The 23614-nt window shown below is 41.8% G+C and overlaps 1 protein-coding gene and 1 long non-coding RNA gene across 2 annotated transcripts in view; one reads left to right on the top strand and one right to left on the bottom strand.

The window, feature by feature from the left end:
• The window catches only part of NTSR1 (neurotensin receptor 1), a 287502-nt gene that overhangs the window by 213815 nt on the left and 50073 nt on the right, over positions 1-23614 (top strand). The window lies entirely within an intron of this gene.
• On the bottom strand, positions 3122-17998 carry LOC141094900 (uncharacterized). The gene is made up of 3 exons (XR_012233193.1): positions 17923-17998; positions 7712-7783; positions 3122-4638 (listed from the first exon to the last, which is right to left on the bottom strand). It is a non-coding gene; the product is annotated as an uncharacterized lncRNA (long non-coding RNA).

The raw sequence follows: 23614 nt of genomic DNA, 5'->3' as shown, positions 1-23614 counted from the left end.
GAATCCTCCAGGGTGAAAGACACTCTTTAAGGAGTCAGGTTATCCATATCTATGTCCTTCTGTCCTTATACATTATAGAAGCTTGTGAAGTTCCAGTTCTGTCTGCATCTGTTATCACAAGATCTTTTTAATTGACGTGATTATTTTTTTCACTGATACATTTAATTAAAGAGGAGAGAAATTTCCTTGTGTATAAACCAGGAGTGAGTCACAAGGGAACACTTGGGGTGGAGGCCTGGAAATTACCATAACAAATAACATGAGGTCATTTAAATCCCAGCTTAGTAATCTACACAGTCATAAAATAAATCAATGTTACAATTTATGAACAGCAACAAGATGCAGAGAGTAAAATTACCAGGGGCAGATCAGAGATGTCAACTAAAATTATTCTATACATACAATTTTTGTATTGGTGAGAGGTTGCTAATGTATATCATTTTGTATGCCACCACAAGGGGGAGCTAATTGCAAATGGTTATTACAGTTAGTATTGAACTAAATGGGAATGTATGCAGTGAATTACCAGCATTTAGAAGCCACTAAGATAGCATCACTGGAAGCAGAGAAGTCTGATCCCATAGCAGTTGAGGTTTCAATTTTACTCAGATGCAAAAAGATGGACACACAGAAACAGTGCTGCTCTTTTCTAGTGTTTTATCTCACCCCAGAGTTGGATTCACAGCTGCACTGCTCAGTACTGATGTATAATATCCTCCATGCTGCTGCTGCTGATGCTCTGTATGTTAGGAGTCAGATTTCTTCCTCTCCTATGTTAAAATCTAGACCCTTACATTCTGCAGTCTCCTGCGCTTCATCTGCTGCAGAGGAGATTGCAGAGGAGAGTGCCTTGCGGCAACTCTCTCCAGAGGCTAAGTCCTTTGTTCCCTCAATTTAGCATGCTCATGGGACGAACTCCCATTGGAGTTCAGGAGTCAGGTGCTCAGGTCCTGTGTCGAATCCTATTGGCTCCTCCTGGAGCCTTGCAGATTTCCGGAAGGTCCCGTTTGGTATAAAAAGCGCACATGGCTGTTCCGCCATGCGCTAGTATTTCATACTTGCTGCTGTATGTTTGGTGATGGATGCTTGGACTGGTGAATGACTCATTTGAAACCCCCATTCCTCTGATATTACGTCTGTGTGAGTGTTTGAGTTCTGCCAGTAGCAGCGCTAGCGCGCATTTGCTCCATCTATACCAGCAGCTTAGCGTCTGTATAGCACCAGCGTGATAACGGCATCTTGCCAGCGGCTCAGTTCATGCCGCACTGCGGTTGCAGTCCTGCTGGGCGTTCGCAGTTGTGACGCCACGCACACGTTTTTCTACGGTAGGTCTAGACGGAGTAGTTCTGCTGTCTAAGGCTACTCCTGTGACCAAAAATACCGCCTGTGCATCGCTGAGGTTCTGTGACCTTAAACAGACTCAGCGTTTCTGTGCTTTGTTTTTGCATGCAGTCTCTGTGATTACAACAGAGCTTGCTTAGTGCAATTGGGTGCTGTTTAACCCTTTGCACACTACCGCCAGATTGCTCTGCCTTCACTTAGCTGCGGTTTTTCCAGCTTCCGCACGGTGGCCCCGAGTGGCGAAGGCACTTTAATTATATTTTTATTTAGTGCCTTCCGCCACTCCTAACACTGTACATGTGCTACACAGTGACAGAGGAGCTACAATTCCTCATGTCTGTATGTACTGTGAATGGGAGACATCATAGCAGATAGTCTACACCCACCAGCTCAGAGATAACTGAACAATAGAGAGAAAACCTTTTAAAGTGGAAAACTGGTGAAAAGTTGATTAGTGATGAGCGAACATGATCGGATATGGTGTTATCTGAGCATGCTCGTCTGCTAACCAAGTGTCTTCAATGTGCTCAAAAAATATGTTTGCGTCCCTGCAACTGCATAGCTTGCGGCTGATAGAGAGCAGCAACACATACATGGAATGCCTGTTTGTTAAGCAATCCCTCCATGTCCTGCGGCGGGCTAACAGCAGCCGTGGGGACTAGAACATATTTTTCGAGCACGCCGAAGACACTCGGTTAGCAATCATGCTCGTGTAACTTGAAATGACAGGTGCATTTTATGTCTTGTAAGTTATGAGGTGCAACTTCAATGAATCAGACTTTTCCAGCACATCCCATAGATGAACAATGGAGCTGAGATCTGGGGAATGTAGAGCTAAGTCATCACATTGAACACTTTATTATATTCCTCCAACGATTCTGCTCACTGTGGTGGTGAATTATCCTGGTGAAAGATATCACTGCCATTAAGGAATACTGATTTTTACATGTAGGCACCTTCGGTGGTGGAGGGGGTTCAGCATGGGCACGCTGACTAGTCTGCAGCTATACAGCCCTATATACAACAGCAATCTGCCATGCTCTGTGTGATTTGACACCTTCCTATTATAACCAGCAGGAACTTTTTGAACAATTCGTGGTACAGTAGATCTTATGTGAGATTGAACCAGATCGGCTGGTCTTCACTCCCCATATGAATGAGTGAGTCTCGGGTGCCCATGACCTTGTCACCATTTGACGTTGGTAGACTTTTGGAGATCTTCTGACCAGGTCTCCATGGATTAATCCTGATGACACTTGTGTTTTCATGATGAAACAGTTAACTATTTGCCGATGTGAAATTATGGTGACCCTGGATGCCTACAGCGGGGCTCAATGTCGCTAAGTGCCACGCAACCCAGTACCCTGGTCATTAGGATTACATGCCTCTTATCTGGTCCAGCACTTGCAGTAATTAAGCTTTGGCGCCTTCCATTTTTTATTTATCTAAACTTTCCTTTAATCTCATCCCAGGGTTCCTGAGACAGGATTTCCTACATCTTAAGACAAGCCACTTAGCGGCTTGTAGGCGAGAGACTGTGGGGAAAGCGAATCTGCAAACTTCTCTATTCTCCGCACAATAGAGACATCGCCACCCGGCAGCCAGTGCCCTTCTCATTTCTTCAGATTTCCTTAGAACGGGAGACTTCTTAGGAAGTATCTCTGGCAAATTCTCTCCAGCTTTATTGATTTAATAGGTCAAGCAGGATTTGTGAATCTTTCACGCTGCGCTGGCGGATACGTTGGCGGTTTTATCTCATCATATAATAATGGATCCGTACACCTCATCATTATCTGCTGTTCAGGCTCTTAGCCACCTAATACCACAATGTACAGGGCATTCAGTCACATTATGTAACAATGTATATAGAGACTGGAGTTTGCTTTGTTGCGTTTATTAATGTCAATGATGTAGCAGAGCCCATTATGCCACTTGGAAAAGTGGAATGAGTGATTGGACACCCCAAATTATGTGTCCAGAGAAGAAACAGAGACGGCTGACAGCACTCACTAAGTAGGACACTCATTCAGATTCCAAGGAACCCACTTGGAGAATCAGCAACATAGAAGTAAAAAAAAAAAATTTAAAAAACTGCGTCCAATCCCAGGTGAAGCATTCCAAAGAACAAGGTTTTATTCCACCTTCACAATTATGTGGACGTAGTTAGGGTACAAATTCAGTAATAATCCAGTGGAATATGTATTGGTACAGATGAACAAGATCCTTTATTCAATTAGTCTCTACGTGCAACGCGTTTCAGGCTTTACCGGCTCCTTTATCAAATAGTCTCTTTTAAATAAATAAAGGAGCCTGCAAACCATGAAACATGTTGTATGCAGAAACCCACTAAATAAATGATCCTCTTCATCTGTACCAATATAGTTTCCACTGGATTAATACTGCATTTGCGCCCAACTTATTTCTACGTAGTTTGGGGTGTCCAATCAACTCCTTCCTTGGGTTGGCAGAGTTGGCTAAGAAATAAGAACAACCACAAAATAAAAATTTCACCAGTTCCTGTAGATTGGCTGTGATGTATCCTGAAATTCTTGGCATGGAAAGTAAAAGCCCCTGCTTGGCTTAAGACGCAGACAAAGCAAGCGAAGGTATTCAATCATTTGGATATGAAACTTCATCATGAACACACGATAACTTAATCTGATACTTTTAGAGCTGAAACTTGCAAATCCTCCTCATAACCTCAAATGTCTAAGTTTTGACACATTTTAAATTTTAACATAGTCATGAAACATGTAATGAATTGCTACATGTGTACAAGGTCAGAACTTCTGTTAGCACATTAGTGCAGCACTAGAACCACTTTCAGTACATGAATGCAGCACCAGAACCACCATCAGTACATGAATGCAGCAAAATAAACACTGTCAGTACATGAATGACGTGAAAGAACCTCCATCAGTACATGAATGCAGCACCAAGCTTAATACAGTGATTAATTGTAATGTCAAGTCAGACCCATATTCTCTACATTTGTATTACATGAACCTACAATTCCCAGTATGTCCCTAACAATGGTAAGGAGATGCTGGGAGTTGTTACCAGCCATCATCAGACTGTGGACCATACGGGAACCACAACGCTGATGAGACTCAGGCAGTATCACAACTAAACATTTACATCCAGGTATTTTATAAGTGTCATCTTCTCTGATTGTAGTAATTCCTATCCCTTTTGTCTCCATGCAGCACAGACACCATGATGAGATTTCATGCCTAGAGCTTCTCTCTCCAGACTTGCGTTTTCTTTGTCTTCAGCAGCACATCCCAACATGGTGCCCTTAAAAATAAAAGCACAGCTCCATAAATAAAAATATCTCCCATGCTCTGCTCCTGAATAAATAATTCTCCCTCACTGTGCTTCCTGCACAAAATACCCCCTAAACACACACCGCCCTTTCCCCCCACACTGCCCCTTTCCAAAATATCCTACCTACACTGCCCCTCTCTATAATGCTTCCACATACTGCCCCTCTCCAAAATACTCCACCACACTGCCCCACTCCAAAATACTACCCCACAATGCCCCTCTATAAAATACCCCACACACACATACACACTGACCTTCTCCAAATTATCCCCATAACTCTGCCTAATGTCCCTTGGCACTGCCCCTTTTCAAAATATCCCCCCACACTGCCCCTCTATATAATATCTTCCCCACATATCCCACACACAACCCCTCTCCATAATGTCCCCTCACATACTGTACAGCCCCTTTTCATATCTCCCCCAAACTGCCTTGTTTCCAGTCCTCCCCCACTGCCCCTCACTATACTATGCCCCCTTTCACAATCCCCCTAATTGCCCCATATTGTCCCAAATTGCTCCATAATTGCCCCAAAATGTCCCAAATTGCCACATTATTGAAGTCATTCGCCGCTTGTTTCCCATAGACCTCCATATAGTATAATACACTCCCCCTAGTCCTCCATATAGTATAATAGACTCCCCATAGTCCTCCATATAGTATAAGACTTCCCATGGTCCTCCATATAGTATAATACACTCCCCGTAGTCCTCCATATAGTATAATACACTCCCCATAGTCCTCTATAGAGTATAATTCACTCCCCACAGTCCTCCTTAGAGTATAATACACTCCCATAGTCCTCCATAGAGTATAATGCAGTCCCCATATAGAATATAATTCTGACCTCACATAGTATAACGCAACCCCACCGTACATACACAGATACACATAGATATACCATCATACATACACATACCATACATACATACATCTGTAGATACACATACATATACTGTATATGCAAACACACATATACCATACATACACACAGATACACATAGATATACCGTTATACATACACCATACATACACACACATACCGTACATGCACACAGATACACCTACATATACCATACATGCATACACACACATACTGTACATACACACACAGTTATATACACATACAGTATACACATTCCATACACACATATACTGTACATACATGCACATAAACATACATATATACATACAAATACAGTGGGGAAAAAAAGTATTTAGTCAGTCAGCAATAGTGCAAGTTCCACCACTTAAAAAGATGAGAGGCGTCTGTAATTTACATCATAGGTAGACCTCAACTATGGGAGACAAACTGAGAAAAAAAAATCCAGAAGATCACATTGTCTGTTTTTTTTTCATTTTATTTGCATATTATGGTGGAAAATAAGTATTTGGTCAGAAACAAGCAATCAAGATTTCTGGCTCTCACAGACCTGTAACTTCTTCTTTAAGAGTCTCCTCTTTCCTCCACTCATTACCTGTAGTAATGGCACCTGTTTAAACTTGTTATCAGTATAAAAAGACACCTGTGCACACCCTCAAACAGTCTGACTCCAAACTCCACTATGGTGAAGACCAAAGAGCTGTCAAAGGACACCAGAAACAAAATTGTAGCCCTGCACCAGGCTGGGAAGACTGAATCTGCAATAGCCAACCAGCTTGGAGTGAAGAAATCAACTGTGGGAGCAATAATTAGAAAATGGAAGACATACAAGACCACTGATAATCTCCCTCGATCTGGTGCTCCACGCAAAATCCCACCCCGTGGGGTCAGAATGATCACAAGAACGGTGAGCAAAAATCCCAGAACCATGCGGGGGGACCTAGTGAATGAACTGCAGAGAGCTGGGACCAATGTAAAAAGGCCTACCATAAGTAACACACTACGCCACAATGGACTCAGATCCTGCAGTGCCAGACGTGTCCCACTGCTTAAGCCTGTACATGTCCGGGCCCGTCTGAAGTTTGCTAGAGAGCATTTGGATGATCCAGAGGAGTTTTGGGAGAATGTCCTATGGTCTGATGAAACCAAACTGGAACTGTTTGGTAGAAACACAACTTGTCGTGTTTGGAGGAAAAAGAATACTGAGTTGCATCCATCAAACACCATACCTACTGTAAAGCATGGTGGTGGAAACATCATGCTTTGGGGCTGTTTCTCTGCAAAGGGGCCAGGACGACTGATCCGGGTACATGAAAGAATGAATGGGGCCATGTATCGTGAGATTTTGAGTGCAAACCTCCTTCCATCAGCAAGGGCATTGAAGATGAAACGTGGCTGGGTCTTTCAACATGACAATGATCCAAAGCACACCGCCAGGGCAACGAAGGAGTGGCTTCGTAAGAAGCATTTCAAGGTCCTGGAGTGGCCTAGCCAGTCTCCAGATCTCAACCCTATAGAAAACCTTTGGAGGGAGTTTAAAGTCCGTGTTGCCAAGCGAAAAGCCAAAAACATCACTGCTCTAGAGGAGATCTGCATGGAGGAATGGGCCAACATACCAACAACAGTGTGTGGCAACCTTGTGAAGCCTTACAGAAAACGTTTGACCTCTGTCATTGCCAACAAAGGATATATCACAAAGTATTGAGATGAAATTTTGTTTCTGACCAAATACTTATTTTCCACCATAATATGCAAATAAAATGAAAAAAAAACAGACAATGTGATTTTCTGGATTTTTTTTTCTCAGTTTGTCTCCCATAGTTGAGGTCTACCTATGATGTAAATTACAGACGCCTCTCATCTTTTTAAGTGGTGGAACTTGCACTATTGCTGACTGACTAAATACTTTTTTTCCCCACTGTATATAGCACATACACAGATACACACGTATACTATACACACAGACATACACATATACATATACTGTACATGCATACACACAGACATACAAATACACCATGCATACACACACATATACCATACATACATACACAGATATACACACAGAAGCATACCCATAGATACACACACATACTGTACATACACTGTTCTGTCCTCACTGAATGAAGCAGACTTATACAGACAGCTAAACCACTTTACCGGAGTCCAATAAGGAGACTGTAAGTTGAGTCTGTGTTTTATTGAACGTGATGATATATTGGAGCGGTGAAACTACAATACAAACATAATATACAATCAGAACAGGGTACAGCAGGAATACATTATACATAACATACATTATGAATGAACATTGCACACTAATAGCTGACCAGGAGCAGGACTGATTAAACAGGCTAACATAGGACAGGAATTAGCTACAGAAAGCATGAGTACGTACCGGCGATGCAATCGCAAGGGGAGAGGAGAAGATGAGATGCTTCCTAGATGCAGGCTGAAGGAAAATGGAGGAAGGTGGAGGGAGATAGAGGCTGAGCTAACCATAATGCTTTGCAAAGCTACCATAATGCATTGCAAAAGGAGGGAAGAGATTCGGACATTGAAAGTGAAAGAAAAACAGAAGACTGCGATTATGACACTGGTCACTAGAGGGAGCCAAAACACTGCAAACAAATAAGACTGTTATGAAACTGTAAATTTCTCCATATTCTCACCAGTAATCACTGCAAATATAGACAAACAGATAATCAAAGATTATGAATTAGATGTCGGAGACAGAACATACACAGATGCACATACATACATAAAAAAGCACATGCATGCACACATACTAATCTGTGATATCAGGTGATCAGATGAGCCCTGGAGAAGGTCTGCCTCATAGTTCAGCTGGAGTGGGCTGCAGAACTTACTGTGGGGGATGGGGACACAGCAGAGAGCACTGATATCAGCCCTCTGCTGCTGCCATACTGTCCTGTGCAGTGAGCCTCCTCCCCCAACCTCTTATCTGTGAGGAGGTGCTGCAGCCTGCTGGAAAGAGAAAAGTGGAGGGAGCAGAAGACCCCTGTAAGTCCTGCTCTTTCTCCACTGCTGTCTCTCTGTGCTGTGCGGTGCCGGGCTCTGACTGCAGGTAACTACTCTTCAGTCACCAGTGGGATGCATTATGTGCGAGAACAGAGACAGCAGCCAGTGAGCCCTCTCCTCAGTCTGGTGAGGAAAGTGTTCATTGGCCAGCGTCTCTCCCTGCATGACATGCCCCCTTTTGAACTTCTGCACTCCGCGCGCCGCTCTCTCCCCGGCTCTAGGTGTTGGCATGATTACAGGAGGGAGTCAGAAGGCCCGATGCTGCATGATACCGGGCCTGCAGCTGCCTGCCCCTATCGCCTGCCCTGTCCCCCAATAATTATAATCTCTATCGCCCAATGATATAAATTATTGAGTCTGTGAATCTGCTCAATTACCTGTAAGGCTGCACACAGAAAATATGCAAGGTTTTACAGTACAAGCAAAGTGAATGCGAGCCCTGAAGTCTCATGCACACGCTGCTTATTTTTTCATTGCAAAGTTGCAGCAAATTCAAATCTGCATAATGTAAATTCCGGCAGATTATTTCACCCATACTAATGGGGGGAAATACGTAACAAAAGCATGGCAAAAACATTGCCAAAAAATAAATGTACGCAGATTTCTTCCTGCCAACACATTAGGATATACAGCAGAATTTTCTCCTGCAAATCTTGAACGTGTGCATAGAGCCTTAAGGGCCCATTACACGTAGCGCTATCGCTAGCAAGATCGCTGTAACGTCACTGATTTTGTGACGTAGCAGCGATATTGCTAGCGATATCGCTACATGTGACACCTCCGACCGGCTCCCCCGCGATGATCACTGATAGCGTGAGAACGGCCTGGGCCATTTCTCGTCGGCCGATTCCTGCTGGGCTTCCTGTGGCGCCAACGAGCGACGCGTGGACGCGGGTGGGAGGACATCAGGATTGCCTCGTCTGACAGGTAAGTAGCGACCCCCGACCCCTGCTATGTCGCTGGTGAGATCTGCCTGTGTGGCAGCTCACTAGCGACCACTTAGCGATGCACCAGCGATCCATATCGTTGTCGGGATCGCTGGTGCATCGCTACGTGTAACGGTACCCTTAGTCCCTGTCCTGTGTCTCCTCCCATTCATTACAAGACCTTTATAGCATCATAATGAATTTGGGAGAGGGAGAAGACATTATCAGGTACTGAACATCCTCTGCCACCTCTCAATTCATTACAAGACCCTAATAGTCTTCTCCCACCTTTCAGTTCATTATAAAATGTTCTATGCACCTTATCGCCTCCTGTTCCCAGCAAATTCTAAGTCCTCAATAGTATCACAATGAATTGTGAGATGGGGAGGACGCTATCAAGGGTTTAGCACCCTCCTTCAACATCCAATTCATTTCACATCCATGTGTTATGTGTTCTCCCCCTCCTCCTGTTCATAAGTCGATTATAAGTCCCCATTACTCCCATCTCAATCCCCCACATCCATCATTGTTCTCCCCCACCACCTCCATCATTGCACTCTCCAACACCCCATTGTAATACCCTACCACTCCCATCATTGTCCTCTCCCCCACCTCCCATCATTTCCCTTTCCACCACCCCCATCATTGCCCTCCCCCATCACCGTCATCATTGCCTTCTCCCCACCACCCCATCATTGCCCTTTCCAGCACCTCCATCATTGTCTTTTCCCCTACCACCCCATCATTGCTCTTTCCACCACCTCCATCATTGCCTTCTCCTCCACCAACTCCATCATTGCCTTCTCGTCCACCACCTCTATCATTGCCCTCTCCACCACCAACTCCATCATTGCCCTCTCCACCACCCCAATCATTGTTCTCCCCCACAATTCTCATCTTCTCCCCCACCCCATCATTATTCTCCCCTACCACCTCCATCATTGCACTCTCCAACACCCCATTGTAATACCTCACCACTCACATCATTGTCCTCTCCCCGCCCCCATCATTTCCCTTAACACCACCCCCATCATTGCCCTCCCCCAACACCTTCATCATTGCCTTCTCCCCACGACCTCATCATTGCCCTTTCCACCTCCATCATTGCCTTCTCCCCACCACCTCCATCATTGCCTTCTACTCCACCAACTCCATCATTGCCTTCTCCTCCACCAACTCCATCATTGCCCTCTCCAACACCTCAATCATTGTTCTCCCCACCATTCTCATCATCTTCTCCCCCACCCCATTATTGTTCTCCCCCACTACCCCATCATTGTCCTTTCCACTACCACCATCATTGCCTTCTCCCCCACCAGCCCCATCATTGCCCTTTCCATCACCTCCATCATTGCTTTTTCCCCCACCAGCCCCATCATTGCCCTTTCCATCACCTCCATCATTGCTTTTTCCCCCACCACCCCCATCATTGCCCATTCATCCACCTCCATCGATGCCTCTTCCCTCACCACCCCCATCATTGTCTTTTCCACCACACACACTGCACCACTCACATCTCGGCACTTTTCCCGTAGCTGCAGCATCACCGTCGCCGGCAGCTTCCTCTCTCTGGCACAGCCGCAGCTGAATGATGACGTCATCCAGCTGGGTGACTGTGACAGCAAGTTCGGGCATGAAGCAGGACGGATCCTTGCAACTCCGCTCCGCTGCCATTTACTCCTATAGGCAGTGGAGCTGCAGGGATCACTTCCTGCCCACTGCACATGAGGGCAATCTGGCCAGGGGCCCTTCGAAGCCTCGGGGCTGGAGAAATGGTCCACATTGCCTTCATTATTAGCCCCCCCAGGGCCCCCTTCCACCTCTGGGCACCGCTGCAGCCGCACTGGCTGCACATGCAGTATGTCCGCCACTGAGATAGATATGGGATAGATAGGTATATAAATAGATATGAGATAGATAAATATTAGATAGATAGATATTAGATAGATAAATAGAAGATAGATATGAGACAGATAGGACTATTGCACCCAAAATCTGCTCAAGTTTGTGCTGCTGTTTTTTCTATTTAGCTATTTTTGTCCATTGATAGCTTGCACTAAATAAGCTTTTTTGATTTATATATACAGTATATCTTTTGTCTGTGGACTATGGATATGGATCCAGATGAGCTTGTGGTTTTTTTCCTACAGTGTGGAGGACAAGGAGAGGATCATAGGGACTATAGGTGGTTCTGCTGCATTTTTGGAAAACCCTTCTGTGTGAGAAACAAAGGAGATATGAGAATGACCTGAAGCGGTTAACTACAATTGAGCTGCATTTATTGACTCTGGGTGAATACTATAAGAGGGGCTTATGAATGTGAGGCTGAATTTAATGATGAATTCTCCAGAATTTTGTGCAAGGGTCTGTAAGATGTCTTACAAAATTGAAACTAAAACTAAAAGGATGTATGTCGGACATTGATTGGAAGAATTTTTCTGAGGACGTTTCTTCACATCTTTCAAAGTTACGTGATGAACTTGAGGAAAATAATCATAAAATGATGGCCTTAATGTTGATTTTAAGATTCATTCTCTGTCTTAAAATGCAGTATATGTGTTAATTGATATTGATGGATTTTTGAAAAAGTTATCCTTTTTAAAAAAAAATTTCTTTAAAAATTTTTTTTTTCCTGTATAAACCCATATAGATCTCTCTTCTTGTATTGTACTCTGATATTTATTTGAGACAATTTGTTTTTTTAATAATGACTAAATGCTCTTTTTTATTTTTAAAAGTTGAATCCCTGGATAGAAACTCTTCCCAATGATTGTTGTATGTTCCTTTTGTATATTGTATAAAGTATATGAGATAAATTTATCCTAAGGCCCGAATTTTGCTACTGACATCTGGCCCCCAGTTTATAAGGTGAATGATTGTTGGCAGGTGCATTTAGCCCATAGTGCATAGTAGTGACGCAGGGGGTTATTCCCCTCTGTGATTGCTGGCTGTGTGCTGGTACTCCGCCTCTGTCCTGTAGGGAGCGTGTGGCGTAGTGCACTGCTTGTGGCTTATGCACAGCCATTGGTTTGAATATTTTGGGTGTCCAGTTCATCACTTAATACGATCACTACAAGTGCTCCATTCCATTTAAGTATTGAGATTTATCTCTTTTGTGTACAAATGCTGTTTTTTCTTATAAAATACTGTGTGGGCATAGTTGCCAGCACTTGTAATGGTGGAGCAGGGCGTGGAAATGCCTAGTGAGCTTGTGCGCTGATATCATCGCTGACATCACTGTCGAGTGGCCAATCGGGAGTCTCTGATTACTGACATGCTCAGGCTGGTTTCACACTTGCGTTTTTTCGCGCTGTTTTTTAGCGCAAAAAAACGCATGTGTTTTTTCCCCTATCTTTTACATGGGTGCCCATAGGTGCGCATACACATGCGTTTGTACGCGTTTGTATGCTCATGCGTTTTTTGTAGTGTGCGCTCGGGCGCACAAAATGCATCCTGTTGCATTTTTTGTGCGTACGACTTGCCCCAAAAAAACGCATGCGCACGCAATGCGTTTTTTTTTACAGCAAAACACCCATTATAGCCTATGGGTGCGCATATGTGCGCATTGTAATGTGCACCAAAGAAAAAAGGTCGCACTCTGCGAGATAATAGTGAAAATTTATTGACACATAATTACATGTCACGTCGGGGATGTGATAACAAGAGTGTCAAATGGCTGACAACGGCCGTTTCGCGCTACTCGAGCGCTTCCACGGGTCAAAGTGCAGGGGGAAATGACGGATTCTTAAGCAAATCATGTCATCCAGTCACTCCTCCTACCTCAGCGCTGTATAACTAACAAGTAAAACAGATAGGTGCTCAGTGCAAACATATAAAAAACACACATATTTCACCGCTGCAGCGGGAACAATAATCTTACATATAAAGACAAATATTACAAGGACTATTGAGTGATTATCAACATAACTAAAGGACCCCTATTATCAAATTAACCCTTCTGGGTAATCTGTTCCAAAGGAAACAGCTTATTAATATAAATCCGAGAGCTGCATGATACTAAATCCATAGGAAGTGTGTGCTTCCATACATTATGATCTAATCAAGATATATATATGCAATTTTACCATGGCTCCAGCAATTAAAATAAAAAATTACTGACACCTATCTTTTGGCCATTTATGTCACAATGATGATCTAAGCCCATTGTATTGTCCTGGTTAAAACGATTTTAGGGCAAATTATACCGCATGATTCAGAACTAACCAATTAAGGAAATACCTATATATTTTTTTAATTATATTTTTTTATATTTTTTTATGAGATATGCATTACTTAACACCAATAATTTACATTATCCCCTAGATATTTGTCCTTAATTTATAACCTGCCAGTATTTACGGAAAAAGAAATGCATTATTTAAATCAGTTATCACAAAAAAATGGCCATATCTATTTTATCATTGAAACCTATGGGACCAGTTGCCCGTGTATCCATAATCCATTTGGATTCCCGCTTCAATAATAATTTATTCAAATTCCCTCCTTGTGGGGGTAACATGACTTTTTCAATACCAGCAAAAGAAAGGACACCTGGATCCATCCCATGTACAGTCCTAACATGATCAATAAGACGTGGCACTCCTTTTCCCGTTGTTATCGACTTGAAGTGTTCCCGAAATCGAACATAGAGTGGACGTATTGTCTTTCCTATGTAAAAAAATCGACATGTACAGAAGATGACATAAACCACATGATCAGTCTTACAGTCATATGTAAAAGTTTGGGCACCCCTATTAATGTTAACCTTTTTTCTTTATAACAATTTTGGTTTTTGCAACAGGTATTTCAGTTTCATATATCTAATAACTGATGGACTCAGTTATATTTCTGGATTCAAATGAGGTTTATTGTACTAACAGAAAATGTGCAATCTGCATTTAAACAAAATTTGACCGGTGCAAAAGTATGGGCACCCTTATCATTTTCTTGATTTGAACACTCCTAACTACTTTTTACTGACTTCCCGAAGCACTAAATTGGTTTTGTAACCTCATTGAGCTTTGAACTTCATAGCCAGGTGTATCAAATCATGAGAAAAGGTATTTAAAGTGGCCACTTGCAAGTAGTTCTCCTATTTGATTCTCCTATGAAGAGTGGCATCATGGGCTCCTCAAAACAACTCTCAAATGATCTGAAAACAAAGATTATTCAACATAGCTTTTCAGGGGAAGGATACAAAAAGTTGTCTCAGAGATTTAACCTGTCAGTTTCCACTGTGAGGAACATAGTAAGGAAATGGAAGAACACAGGTACAGTTCTTGTTAAGCCCAGAAGTGGCAGGCCAAGAAAAATATCAGAAAGGCAGAGAAGAAGAATGGTGAGAACAGTCAAGGACAATCCACAGACCACCTCCAAAGACCTGCAGCATCATCTTGCTGCAGATGGTGTCACTGTGCATCGGTCAACAATACAGCGCATGCATAACGCCTTTTTGTATGACCAAACAACTCAATCTTTGTTTCATCAGTTCACAGGACCTTCTTCCAAAATGTAACTGGCTTTTCCAAATGTGCTTTTGCATACCTCAGGCGACTCTGTTTGTGGCGTGCTTGCAGAAACGGCTTCTTTCGCATCACTCTCCCATACAGCTTCTCCTTGTGCAAAGTGCGCTGTATTGTTGACTGATGCACAGTGACACCATCTGCAGCAAGATGATGCTGCAGGTCTTTGGAGGTGGTCTGTGGATTGTCCTTGACTGTTCTCACCATTCTTCTTCTCTGCCTTTCTGATATTTTTCTTGGCCTGCCACTTCTGGGCTTAACAAGAACTGTACCTGTGTTCTTCCATTTCCTTACTATGTTCCTCACAGTGGAAACTGACTGGTTAAATCTCTGAGACAACTTTTTGTATCCTTCCCCTGAAAAGCTATGTTGAATAATCTTTGTTTTCAGATCATTTGAGAGTTGTTTTGAGGAGCCCATGATGCCACTCTTCATAGGAGAATCAAATAGGAGAACTACTTGCAAGTGGCCACCTTAAATACCTTTTCTCATGATTTGATACACCTGGCTATGAAGTTCAAAGCTCAATTAGGTTACAAAACCAATTTAGTGCTTCAGGAAGTCAGTAAAAAGTAGTTAGGAGTGTTCAAATCAAGAAAATGATAAGGGTGCCCATACTTTTGCACCGGTCAAATTTTGTTTAAATGCAGATTGCACATTTTCTGTTAGTACAATAAACCTCATTTGAATCCAGATATATAACTGAGTCCATCAGTTATTAGATATATGAAACTGAAATACCTGTTGCAAAAACCAAAATTGTTATAAAGAAAAAAGGTTAACATTAATAGGGGTGCCCAAACTTTTACATATGACTGTACATGTAATTAGACTGGACACTGTATGTCTAACCGCACCTATTTGTAGTATATGGTCAGTGCAATGATATCTACAATAAGGACATTGTCCACATTTATAATTTCCCTTAGGTAAAAAAAATATAAGAAAATATAATTAAAAAAATATATAGGTATTTTCTTAATTGGTTAGTTCTGAATCATGCGGTATAATTTGCCCTAAAATCGTTTTAACCAGGACAATACAATGGGCTTAGATCATCATTGTGACATAAATGGCCAAAAGATAGGTGTCAGTAATTTTTTATTTTAATTGCTGGAGCCATGGTAAAATTGCATATATATATCTTGATTAGATCATAATGTATGGAAGCACACACTTCCTATGGATTTAGTATCATGCAGCTCTCGGATTTATATTAATAAGCTGTTTCCTTTGGAACAGATTACCCAGAAGGGTTAATTTGATAATAGGGGTCCTTTAGTTATGTTGATAATCACTCAATAGTCCTTGTAATATTTGTCATTATATGTAAGATTATTGTTCCCGCTGCAGCGGTGAAATATGTGTGTTTTTTATATGTCTGCACTGAGCACCTGTCTGTTTTACTTGTTAGTTATACAGCGGCTGAGGTAGGAGGAGTGACTGGATGACATGATTTGCTTAAGAATCCATCATTTCCCCCTGCACTTTGACCCGTGGAAGCGCTCGAGTAGCGCGAACCGGCCGTTGTCAGCCATTTGACACTTGTTATCACATCCCCGACGTGACATGTAATTATGTGTCAATAAATTTTCACTATTATCTCGCAGAGTGCGACCTTTTTTCTTTGGAAACCACAAGTGATTTGTTATGAGGTCAAGCACCCGGGAATCCTCCATGTGAGCTCACCGCCTGCTGCAAGCCACGGATCCTAGCACGGTAACAGCGGTGCCGCCCGCTTCTTCTTTTTTATTGTAATGTGCACGTATGTGCAAAAAAACATGCGTTTTTTTAAAAACGCACCAAAACTCGCAAAAAACGCACACAAACGCATGATGCATTTTTTTCATGCGTTTATGTGCGCAAAAAACGCACCGCAAAAACACACCAGTGTGAAAGTAGCCTCAGTTGTGCTCTGAGAATGCTGTTATGGTGGAACTTGGAACTACAACATGGGTCTGAGTGTTCCAGGTGATTTATAATGTTTATGCATCTTAAACATCACATAGGTGTTTCACATCTGTTAATCTAGCTGTATCAATGATTGTAGGTACGGTTGGATATCATTTTTTGCCCTCTAACATGCACCTTATATATGTAAACACTATGATGGTTCTCATATTTACTGCAATGTAATTTTCATACACTTTGATTATGATTTATATTTAATAACGCTAATTTTTGTATATTGGTAAATTGAAGAGATATGTATAAAGAGTGCCCTATTCTATGGTTACAGAGTGCTGTGAAGTCGAAACGTTGCACCACTTGGCGCTGGATTACAGGCCACAGTTTTCCCTTTAAATGGAGTGCTGCCTGATTTTTTTCTATTTATATTTTGCATTGGACAACCGCATTACTCAGGACTACTGCACCCAAAATCTGCTCAAGTTTGTGCTGCTGTCTGTCTTTTCTATTTAGGTAGATAGATGTGTAAAAAATAGGAACTGCACAAAATACCTTAGAGCAGTGCACGCTTCTCCAGACACCTCAATGTCCTTAGATAATAGCAAAAAAGAAAAAGCAGCACCAAAATAGTAGTGGTGTGAACTGTTTAATAGCCTAGTGGCGTGGCAACGTTTCGGATATGGCAATCCTTTCTCAAGCAATGAGTCTGTTACAAACACACCGTCTTATAGGGTGTACATACAATGAACATTAATCACTCAGTTTCACATAAAATCATACATTATTCATATACATGATTCATAAAGTGCTAAGTGCTGCACCATGCATGAAACCTTCCATATACACACACATGGTTTTCAAGTATCTATATAACAAGTATAAAGTGAAATACAGTGCCATAAAGTGCTGATTGCATTTTAAATTAAAAATTCTCACAGGTGTGTAATCTTATTTCAGGAACATGTGCACTCACAATTTAAAGCTCCTCCATGGCCGCTGCTACTTGTCAGCAAGCCCAATGCTTCACTGCACATGTCTGTGTCAAAAAGACTACATATCCCACAATCCTTTGCGTGCCCGCACATGTGCAATAGCACAATAAGGCTAGCGCTGCCATTTTACTCATGGTATATACAGGAAGTGGTCATATGATGCATTTCCGGGATATCCAGCGGTGGAAATGCTCAGCCCAATAATCCAAACCGCTTATCCCAGTATCCATATTCACAAATATTATAATAAAAACCTTAGTAAACAAGATAGATTGATAGGTAGATATGAGATAGATATGAGAAAGATAGATATGGTACGATAGATAGATAGATAGATAGATAGATAGATATGGGATAGATAGATAGATAGATATGGGATAGATAGATAGATATGGGATAGATAGATAGATATGGGATAGATAGATGATAGATATGGGATAGATAGATAGATAGATATGGGATAGATAGATAGATATGGGATAGATAGATAGATAGATAGATATGGGATAGATAGATAGATAGATAGATATGGGATAGATAGATGATAGATATGGGATAGATAGATAGATATGGGATAGATAGATAGATAGATAGATAGATAGATATGGGATAGATAGATAGATAGATATGGGATAGATAGATAGATAGATATGGGATAGATAGATATGGAGAGATAGATACAGTGGCTACAGAAAGTATTCAGATCCCTTTAACCCCTTCCTTACTGATGACGGAATAGTAAGTCATTGGTAAGGATCCCCTGCTTTGAGGTGGGCTCCGGTGGTGGCCCATATGTAGCAGAGCCGATCGAGTTGTGCATGCTTATAACCTCCTATGGAGGCTATTGAAGCATGCCAAAAGTTAAAAAAAAAATGTTTAAAAATAAAAGTTCAAATCACCCCCCTTCATTTTCATTTGGATGCAAGAAATCATCGCAACCAATTGGTATTCAAGCTTTGTTCAAGTCTCTGCAATCAAGTAGACAGTCTGTTGGCTGAAATGGGTCACTGACTTCCTGAAGATGTAGCAGAGCTGAGAAATTACAAGGTCCTATTACTAGTCGCTTACATTATTTTGTATGCATTTTCATCAAATCCATTATATTTTTCTTTTATCTAAACCAGACAAACATTTTGTGTTCATTCTCTTCCTTATATATCTGTTTTTCTGATACAAGGTCAGTATATTGATGAGTTGTCCTTAGGATGGACCATGAATATCAGCTCGTTGGGTGTCTACCTCTTGGCGACCCCTGCAGATCACATGTTTAATTGTAAGAGCCCACGGTGGTCGTCGTGTGAGCACTGCAGGCTCATCTACCTGCATGCATCTTCTTATTGATATCTGACCCCTAAAAGGTTATATTAGGAAATTAGTATTCACAGAATATTTCACTTAAAAACAACATAATGAAAAAGTAAGGACATTCATCATAATTATGGTGATTGATGGGTTGCAGCCCCAATTGCACTTTTATTCTCGTAATGGCCCTTTAAATTTAACTCTTTCTGAGTAATATAGTATTTAGAAGTGACATTATGTGATGTTCTTTGGTTGGAAAACTACAGATTATAGTTTATAGATCACAAAGCACACGCTGTGAAAGATGTTGCTAGTGTAATTGAATTTGCAGCATGTAATTACCAATTAATTTAGTATCATTCCAGAATGATTGCAGACTGCTCAAACTGTAATTTAAAGGAATTAGAAAAATATGAGATTAGAAAAATGTGGCTGCTTTCTGCTAGAAACAGTCCCACACTTATCGACAGTTTGTATAGCAGCACCATTCATTTTAACGGAGCTAAGATGTAATACCAGGCACAACCCTTAGACAAAAGTGGCGCTGTTTCTGGAAAAAAAGCAGCCACGATTTTCAAATTTTTTACATCATTTTTCAATAGTTTGGTTCATGCTTGGGCAAAAGGAACTTCAAGGGATAAGCAACATGGGCGTACTGTAAGAGGAATCTGCAGTTATTGTGCTCACACATATTTTTCATTGATTTCTAATATTGTAAGGAAAAGGGCAAAGCTGCACCAGAGAAAAATAAAAATAGCCACTTTTCATTATTATTCAACTCCACAGACATTGTTGTCCTGTGTATGTATAACTACTGCTAAGAGAATATTTCAGGCTCCTTCAGCAGTTTCACCTAAGACAGAACAGAAGCTTCTTGTCAGTGCCAGGAATAGGATGCCTGGGGCAAGTCTTTTTCACACATGCTGTTGCTTAGTTCTATTCCTCCCATTCTGTAGATGTAATTTTTGTTTTTCTTGCCCATATGTAGAATCTTGCATTTCTGACTGTTTAAATATGATTCTATTAGTCCATTGTTCAAGCTTATCTAGATCCTTCTGAATCCTTTCTCTGTCTTCTCTAGTGTTAGCTATCCCTTCTAACTTTGCATTGTCTGCAAATTTGATTAGTTTACCTTCAGTTGATTTATCTAGATCATTTCTAAAAATGTTAACCCCTTTACGACATTGAGCGTAATAATACCCCCACGTCGGAATCCCTCCGATTTGATGTTTGCTCCAGCGCTGACCTCACACTTTTGGCACAGATCAGCTATTTTGAACAGCTGACATGTGCTTCTAACAATAAGAATAATAACCTGAGGCTGAAAGAGCTTTTTTTGATATGCTTGATTATTTTATTGAAAATAACAGTCACACAAATCACCCAACGTTTCGGCTTTACTAGCCTTTTTCAAGGGTATCTTATCTAGGTAAAACAAAAAATAAACACCAAATCACAAAATATGAATTATTATACAAAATATGAATTATTATACAAAATAAATAAATTTACAGGAACGGAAGAGACTGAAGTTCCTGAGAGATGCTGATGACTACCAACGTAATAATGTTTATTATTGGAGAAACCAGAATATTTCTAGAGAACGTAGATCTACAAAACGTTGGGATCTCTCTTTCTCTAATAGCTCTGATAGTGAGAGCTCTAGAGGCTCATTTCGTAGTTTCGAACAAAGGCGGGGAAGAAACTCAAGAAATCGTAGCAATAGAGGAAATCAAGGAGGGTCTAGTACCACAACTACACGTATTCAGACTCGCTCACAGGTAACTCAGGATCAGTTGGTATATAACATTTCATCATATAATTTGTCTACTAATGAGATGTCTGCACTTCAAAAGGGTCTTTCCTTTTGTCCAACGCCTAGGTTTAATGAATTTACCTTAGATCAGGAATTGCATCGTTTTTTCAGATCTTTACGGTTGAAGGTTCATTTTGCTAAGGATCCATCTACCACACAAAATTCTTCAATTAATACTCTATCTGATTCATGTCCTAATATGGATCAATTTACATTAAAGGAATTGAATTTATATAAGCCTAGTAGTTATACCCCTCCGAGGTCATATCATCCAATAGAAACCTATATTGGTCTGGTTCAAAAGGACATTAGTAATCAACTACGGTTGATTCATAATGGCCGTTATCGGATTTTGAGTAACATATCTAAAATTGAACGTATGGCCATAGATGGCCTTTTTCAAAATAAACAGCTTATCATCAAACCAGCCGATAAAGGTGGTTCAATTGTGGTGATGGATAGACAATATTATGTTAAGGAAATCTACTCACAACTCAACAATACTGATACTTACCTTCCCTTGTCCTCGAATCCTTCTTCCTCCATTGCAATGGAGGTTCGTAGTACTGTTCAGCATTTTGTATCACGGGTAGAGTTGAGCGATACCGTCCGATACTTCAAAGTATCGTATCGGATGGTATCGGCCGATCTTTAAAAAAAGTATCGGTATCGCCGATTCCGATACCGGAAGTCCCATTCAAGTCTATGGGACTTCCGGTATCGGAATAAGACAAACCCTTTCCTGCCCTTGTACAGCCTCTCTGGGGTCTGTACGGGCCTTTCGGGGGGCTGTGCCGGCCTGCCAGGGGGGCTGTGCAGGCTCCGGTGGTCTGTGCCGGCCTGCCGGGGGGCTGTGCCGGCCTGCCGGTGGTCTGTGCAGGCTCCGGGGGGCTGTGCCGGCAGGGAATTTCCCACGCAGCAATGGCATAAAGTGAGACTAGGGACTTTTTTTTTTTTAAGTGGCGGAGGAATACAGTGCGGAAGGATACCTACCTTCCGTCATTGGATTCCTGCAGCCAGTAGAGAACGGCAGCATCATCTGATGCTGCAGTTCTCTACCCAAGATCGTCGTGGGACACACTCGTGGACTGCTTCGGATCGTGGGTGAGTATTTTTGTGGTTTGTTATGTTAATATTTATTCGGTAGACGACAATGGCTTCGGGGAACAATGTGACAAGTATTGGTAAGTATGTTACTCTATGTTATATGTACTTTATGTCTATGTATGTATTGTATGAATGTATTGTATGTATGTAGTATATATGTGGTATGTATGTAGCATGTAGTATGTATGTAGTATGTATGTAGCATGTATGTAGTATGTATGTGGTATGTATGTAGCATGTAGTATGTATGTAGCATGCATGTAGTATATATGTAGTATGTATGTGGTATGTATGTAGCATGTAGTATGTATGTAGCATGCATGTAGTATATATGTAGTATGTATGTAGCATGTAGTATGTATGTAGTATGTATGTAGTATGTATGTGGTATGTATGTGGCATGTAGTATGTATGTAGCATGCATGTAGTATGTATGTAGCATGCATGTAGTATGTATGTAGTATGTATGTAGTATGTAGCATGTATGTAGTATGTATGTGGTATGTATGTAGCATGTAGTATGTATGTAGTATGTATGTAGTATGTATGTAGCATGTAGCATGCATGTAGCATGTATGTAGTATGTATGTAGCATGCATGTAGCATGTATGTAGCATGTATGTAGCATGTATGTAGTATGTATGTAGTATGTATGTAGTATATATGTAGTATGTATGTAGCATGTAGTATGTATGTAGCATGTATGTATGTAGCATGCATGTAGTATGTATGTAGCATGTATGTAGTATGTATGTAGTATGTATGTAGCATGCATGTAGTATGTATGTAGCATGTAGTATGTATGTAGTATATATGTAGTATGTATGTAGTATGTAGTATGTATGTAGCATGCATGTAGTATGTATGTAGTATTTTTTTTTTTTTTTTTTTTTTAACATTTAACACATTAGCCGGATGATGGGACTACTACTGTCCCATCATTGGCTAATGTGTCAATCACTGTCATGGTAGCAGGCATCGCCAGATGGGACTTGTAGTCCCATCGGACGATGCTTGCACAGACCCCCGGACATCAGCACAGCCCCCCGGCAGGCCGGCACAGCCCCCCGGCAGGCCGGTACAGACCCCCACAGGGTGCACAGACCACCGGCAGGCCGGCACAGCCCCCCGGCAGGCCGGTACAGACCCCCACAGGGTGCACAGACCACCGGCAGGCCGGCACAGCCCCCAGGCAGGCCGGTACAGACCCCGGGCAGTCCACACAGCCCCCCGGCAGGCCGGCACAGCCCCCCGGCAGGCCGGCACAGCCCCCCGGCAGGCCGGCACAGCCCCCCGGCAGGCCGGCAGAGACCCCCGGAAGGCCCGAAATGACGGCGCATCATGATGCGCACACACCGCGCATCATGATGACGTCAGTCTGTCAATCAACTTTGAATTCCGATTCCGATGCCGAATTCCGATATTGAAAAAATATCGGAAGTCGGTAT

Source organism: Dendrobates tinctorius, unplaced genomic scaffold (genome assembly GCF_039654945.1).
Source record: "Dendrobates tinctorius isolate UK_male_01 unplaced genomic scaffold, ASM3965494v1 ptg000065l, whole genome shotgun sequence".
NCBI classification, from domain to species: domain Eukaryota; kingdom Metazoa; phylum Chordata; class Amphibia; order Anura; family Dendrobatidae; genus Dendrobates; species Dendrobates tinctorius.
The sequence above is the reverse complement of the archived record's forward strand: the minus strand, read 5'-3'. Positions and strand labels throughout refer to the sequence as shown.